Here is a 6,706-nt window from a genome sequence, read left to right as displayed (position 1 = left end):
TCCAGGTGGACTGTGACGGCCCGTCACACCTGTGACGGTCCGTCCTGCACCTCCGTCCTGACGGTCAGAGACTCGTTTCCCGTACCAATTTCTCAAGAGTTGAAGTGTTTTGCAACGGGAGCTTACGACGGCTCGTCGTGGATGTGACGGCACGTCCTGCAGGTCCGTCACCGATTACAGAGAGTCGATTTTCAGTACCCAATTTCAGAATTCTAAGTATGCTGAAACGAGACATCTGTGACGGGCCGTCGTGCCTATGACGGTCCGTTGTGATGTCCGTAATCTTAGCCAGTTTTTTCAGAAATAAATCTGCTGCTCAAAACGACTAAACAGGTCGTTACAGAATCCAAGCCTTCAGTAATATCGCCTTCCAAACTCTTCAACAACTGGAACCTAAAAATTTGGAACAAGGGAAGAAAATGGGGTTAGTACTCCACATGTACTAAGTATGAGACCATATGCACATATAACACCAAAACATGTCAAAAAGGGATATTTAGTTAATTCATGCCATTTTAACCATTTAAAGACTTATGCACGACCAATAGTTAAGGAAGTCAAATTTATATCATCATGCTTGAACTCATAATCTCATATACTCTACTCACCAAGTAATATCATCCCAAGCACGAATAAAAGTTATCACATAAATAGCAAAGTAAGGTAACAAATAATAAATTCCCATAGAGTCAACAAGAACTATAATTAGTATCATACTTCACACAATATAACCTCATGTATTCATAAATTCATATCTTTAGTAATTAAGACCATTTGCATGTTCATAAACATCATAATCATCATATAAAAACATTTACATTTAGAACCATCCATATACATAATATTAACTTCCAAAAGCTCCCATTGAGGCAAACTAGTGCAAGGCATAGGTAGAGTCCCATACCCCTACCTAAGATAAGTCAATCCCCTCAAGTTACTTTAGTTAGTATTTACTTCATTCTTTTATTTTGGTTTAGGGAACATTCGCTTTAACTGACACAGACCACAAGAGCTAAATGTGGAATCCGGTGTTATAAGACCTTACACCGATGGAAGGTGGTCTACCGACCAAGGTAAAACCTAATATAAACATAGCTTTCTAGGTGGATCCACTAGCTATTATCCTATGGTGGCAACATAGTTTAAGGAACTAAGAGATAGGTATTCCCTCTACATACCATTTAGTAATTGGGGCCTCACATCATGGGAATCATTGGATGAGTATCCCTCAAAGGGGAGTCAACATCACTTATAACCTATAGGGTAACACTTCCTCTATGGAAAGCCATCACCTCCCATTGTCAAGTTCACTCGGTGCTAAGCTAAGTCCCTTTATTGAAATGTCTTGAAGCCTTTAATTATCAATCATAACTTAATTTAGGCCATAGGGTCTACCCCTTGTATAATCATCATCATCAATAGCTCAATAACAATTGTGTGATTATAAGTTATTTCATCACAATTCATATAAGTGAGGTTAGCATTTTATCATTTTATAACATATTAAGGCACATTGATAGTTTTCACCATCCTTATAGTACATACACCTTAATCGACCTCACCACATAGTCAAGCAATTCAACATCATACCACCCTATAGTCCTAGTACAAGGCATACTCCAAATGTAATATCATGACTTTACAACAATTAATCACAATTGGAAGTAAAGATAGATATTCTATGACTTACCAAGCCTTCCTCATAGTCTATTATCTAGGTCTTACCATCAACCCCTAACTCAACCCAACTTGGTAAGTAACATCTTTACACAGTGATAACCAATAAAATAACAAGGCCAATTGCATCTCTATAACACAACTCGTCTTTAGATCACAACTTGAAGCAAGGTACATAGGCTAATTTCACATTATAATTCACAAACTAAATCACATCTCAAGAACTAGCATGATAGGCATATAATTCATCTTACTTTATAATAATAGCACCATAGGATAGTAATCTAGTCAACAACCAACTCAATTGAATGATCATCATACAATATAGGTGAAGATCACTACCAAAGGTTAATGATAGAGGATCATATTTGTAACTTTAAACCAAACCATCAACAATTACCATAAATAGGTTGAATTACATGTTAATCTACTCAATATAACCCTAAGAATTCATTAACAACTCAATCCATAACTTCAATTTCGTAATTGAATGAAACCCATAAGAAAACTCACATTTTTGAAATCTATTTTGATGGAACCCTTTGAGGAAAGAATCTCAAAGGTGAAACAAACCCATACCTTAATGTTTATCAACAATTTGATGAAGATCCACCCTTTTTTCCAGCCCCCAAACCCTAGTTCTTGCTAGTCTTCAATAGTGAGTTCATGTAGAGAGACAAATAAGAGAGAAGGAAGAGAGTTTATTTTAAGAGTTGTCTTTAGGTTAATGAGGGTTAAGGGTATTTATAGTGGGGATAAATTGACTTAATTAGTCTCCCTTTAATCCCTAACTAACCCCTAAACCACTTAAATTTATTAAATGAAATCATTTAAATTTAACGGTGAAACTCGACCCTCACAGACGAGACCCCGATCGACGGTCCGTCGGTGAGTCTACGGACAACCCCCCTCCATTCTTCACTCCGTCGTCTCGGTTAGAGACTTTGCAGGCGAGGGCTTCCTCCAAGTTTTTCTTAGTGTGGGATCACGGTGGCCTCGACGCCCCGTCAAGCCACTGACGCCCCGTCAACCCCCTTTCATCGCGTATAACAGTAGCTAGGTAAGCAAGAGACTTCAATAACTTTCAAAGTGTGGGATGACGGTGTCCTCTAAGCCCTATTGATCCACACACGGACCGTCGTCTGTCCTGTCGATACACACTGCCAGGCAGTGCTGCATCTAACTGTAGGGGTCCTCCTCAAGGGCTCTTGGTTAGTCCTTGGGGAGTCGTACCCAGACGTTTCAATCATGAAACAACTCAAACACCCATTATCTACCTTTCCACTCATTTTCTTACATTTCCAACTCCTAAAAGTTAGTCAAAAGGCTAAGGCACACTAACCCCCCTTTACACCAACTTCCTGGACGTTTTTGGATGTTTTGGTTCTTAAACCTCCTAAATGACCTATATTCATTAAGAATGAACTTAAAAACAATGTTTAGACTTTATGACACCTATTTTAGGCTTTATAATGAGTCTTGGATTTTCAAGGTGTTACAGTCGTGCTTTGGTCCATTGGGGGATGAGGTACTGCTTCACGAAACTTCTTGGCGATGCGCCGACTACTCCTCTTTTCTGCCGATTTGATCCTTTCCTTTTAGGCTCAGCACACTAGTATAAAAGTCAAAGTTAGGCCCTTTGGCGACTCGCCCAGTGGACTTGGCGATCCTTAGGACTTCATTTTTTCATTCTTTTTGGCTCTTCTTGTTCTTTTTTGCGACATAGTGTCCATGTTTTCCTTCAAACTCCAAATATTTGAAAATTAAAAGTTCTCATCAAATATTAAGATAAAATAAGCATTTGAGGACACTTTATCTATCAAAATATACCCCCTAAATGAGTCCAATTTGGCGATTCATCAAAGTGCAAAATAAAAATGTGATATACAAAATGGGACGGAGGAAGTAATACTTAAAGTCACATTACATGCTATAATTTTTTTATATAAAAGAAAAAATAACACTTCATATTTTTAATAGAAATTAAACACATTTTTCAAAACAAATATTTAATGAACACACGTGTTATATCACTCTTTTTTGTCCTTTTTAATATTTTTTTAAAACAATATAAAGCTCATGTTGACTGAGTACTAACTACTTTCTCATAACAAGTACAAAATAATCAATTACAACTTTTAAGAGGCCGCACATTTTTCTTCTTTTTTTAAAAAAAAAAAAAGAAAGAAATGTTGTACTACAATTTGAATTACTACTACAAGCCAAAAAATAAAATTAAAAATAAAGGAGAATTTTTGTTGGTAAAGGACAACTTTTTTTTAAATAACTATTGACTTCTTTATATTCACCAAAGTCATTTTAATTTATATCTCATAGAAATGAGGCTATGTCTTTTACTTCTTCAACACCCTATCTGTTTCATTCTTATGAAAAAAACTTATTGTTTCTTCTCTACGTTTAAAGAACCAATTTATAACAATAAATTAGATCCCCCCCCTCCCCCAAAAAAAAAAAGTTGAAGGAGTATTAGATACTAAAACCTTCAAACAACAAATAAATGAGTTCAAGCACTAAACAATTATATGATTTTAATATAATGCAATTAACAATTATATTAATTTAATATAATACAATTAACCTTAGCTCTTGATAGCATTCAAATATTATAGTAATGGGAACGAGAATGTATAATTGTTAGCAACAATAGAATGATAATGAAATCTTGTGAAAGGTTGCTCCAAGTCCAACTTTGAGTCTCAAGGATTCAAAAATATATTTTCACAAACTAAATGTCACTTTTATTTTGTTAATATCAGTGAAGAAGATGAAAATTTCTGTTTTATCTCTTCCTTTATTTCTCTGTTTTTGTGTTACTCAGTATTATTATTTGAAAAGCATTAAAACTCATTTTAAAAAAGGAAAATTAGTACACGTTGGAATAGTTAAAAAGTAACTCTTCCCGCCCCTTTTTCAAATTGGTACTTACCTCTCTTTCAAAAAAAATTATTTGGATCAGGTCATATTGGGTTGGATCGATCCACATTGGCGACCCACAATTAAAAATTTACAAACACAGTCATGTAAGATCGTATTTAATAAATGGTACCATCACTGTTGATTTTATCAAATCTTGTGATAATCTTGCAATTCCTCTTACTAAGGCCTTAACAAGCGAAAAGGTTTGTAGCACATTGAGGGGTATGTGATTGAAACCTATAAATTCTTGAGTCATATATGAAGAAACTCAACATGGGGACTATAAATCCTATAACCATGTTCAAAGGAAAACTATCATATGATGACTTATTGTGAAAAATGCACTATTTCATATGCCCTCTATGATGTGAGTGCATTGATTCCTGTAGTAATTTGTGAAGGTTGAGTTGATAAAACTCTTACTGGAAATTTGTAGTCCATATGGGTGGAGTGTTAAATTTAAAGGAATACTCTCGACAGATTTCACATATATGAGTGTGGAAGTAGGTTGTTTCCTATGAGAATCGGGCTTAATCTCAAAAACATTCATGAAATCAGGATATCCAAAGGTCGTAATGTGTTGGATTATGAAGATCATCTCAACAACTTGATTATTATGTGTAGGTAATGATATTTTATTTTGTTGTACTAAGTGGAGGTTTAATGCAAAGCATACCTTCGTTGTTGCTACTAGTCTTCTTTTAACTGATAGACTCTCGTGGTTAATATTTAAATGAGGGACTGTTAGTGTGTGCATTTTAATATTATATTATTTTGCATCTTTAGATTACCATATTAAAATTTCTTTATTGGAGCAGTCACTTGCTGCAACATTTTTGCCTAATCAATTTGCATAGGCATTATTGGACTTTATTTGATGAATACACAAACTGTGTTATTCGTAGGAGGTTAGTGTTGTGGTTGGAGATGGTCAGTTGTAACCATTAGTTATTTTTATATTCATTTTCCATTTTTCATTCGTTATTCCTTCGTTATACCTTCTAATCTATGTAACCTTTACGTTGTTTATCTTCTCTTGTTATTACTCTATTATCATCCAATTCATTGCTAGAAATATTTCTCAACTATACATAGTGGTAGTCTTCATTTGATTTGGGGAACATTATAAATTATAAAGTACATATAAGTTAATCAAAAAAAGAATTCTTACTAGTTGAAGAGAGATGTTCTAAAATGGAGCTTTGAACTCAACTCTTGTCTAGAGTTTGTTGAGTTGTACTTGTGATTAGACTGTTGTAACATGGAGGGGACAAGTCAAGAGAGTTACTGCTGGACAGGTGAAAACATTTGCTGCAGTGGGCTTGTTTCTCCTTAAAAGAGAGTGAGATATTCGCGGCTCAGCCTGAAGAGATTTTTATTTCTTTCATGTTTTTTAGTTGTAATCTTGTAAGTTTGTAATTTCACTAACTGTGCATGATCGTACCATGATTTGTGTATTTTTTGGTGAATTGCTGGCAACTTCAAGAGTAGGAGTAGCCGTGTGAGGAGTATTAGGTTCACCGACACTTCTTTTTCTGGTAATTCGCTACATCATTTTAGGCCTACAGCCACCCCTGTGAAGTGTAGACTAAACTAGCCAACAGTGTGGTCTTTGATAAAAGGCTACACTTTTTGACTTTCAGCAACACTTTTTAGGGGGTGGCCTAAAGAAGTGCAACCTTTGACATTTGACAACACTTTTGAAATGTCGGCAAAGCAATAACACTTAAAAAGTGTGGCCAAAGAGGTATAAGGGCCACACTTTTAGTTATTTCAATAGCAACACTTTTATCTATTATACTACACCTTAAAAGTGTGACCTTTGCGTTCTTATTGGTTACACTTTAAAATTGTTGCCTTTTATGTTTCACCTACAGCAACACTTATAAAGTAAAACTTTTCGTATGTACAACATAAAATTTATAAACAATAAGCCACACTTTCAAAGTGTTGCAATGTTGTGTAGAATTTTTGTAGCCACAATTTAGCAACAATAACAATAAAATTTATTTTGCATATAACCATAATCACAATTGTGTGTGTGTGTGTGTATATATATATATATATATATATATATATATATATATATATA

The sequence above is a fragment of the Solanum pennellii genome, chromosome 5 (assembly GCF_001406875.1).
Source record: "Solanum pennellii chromosome 5, SPENNV200".
NCBI lineage: Eukaryota > Viridiplantae > Streptophyta > Magnoliopsida > Solanales > Solanaceae > Solanum > Solanum pennellii.
The sequence above is the reverse complement of the archived record's forward strand: the minus strand, read 5'-3'. Positions refer to the sequence as shown.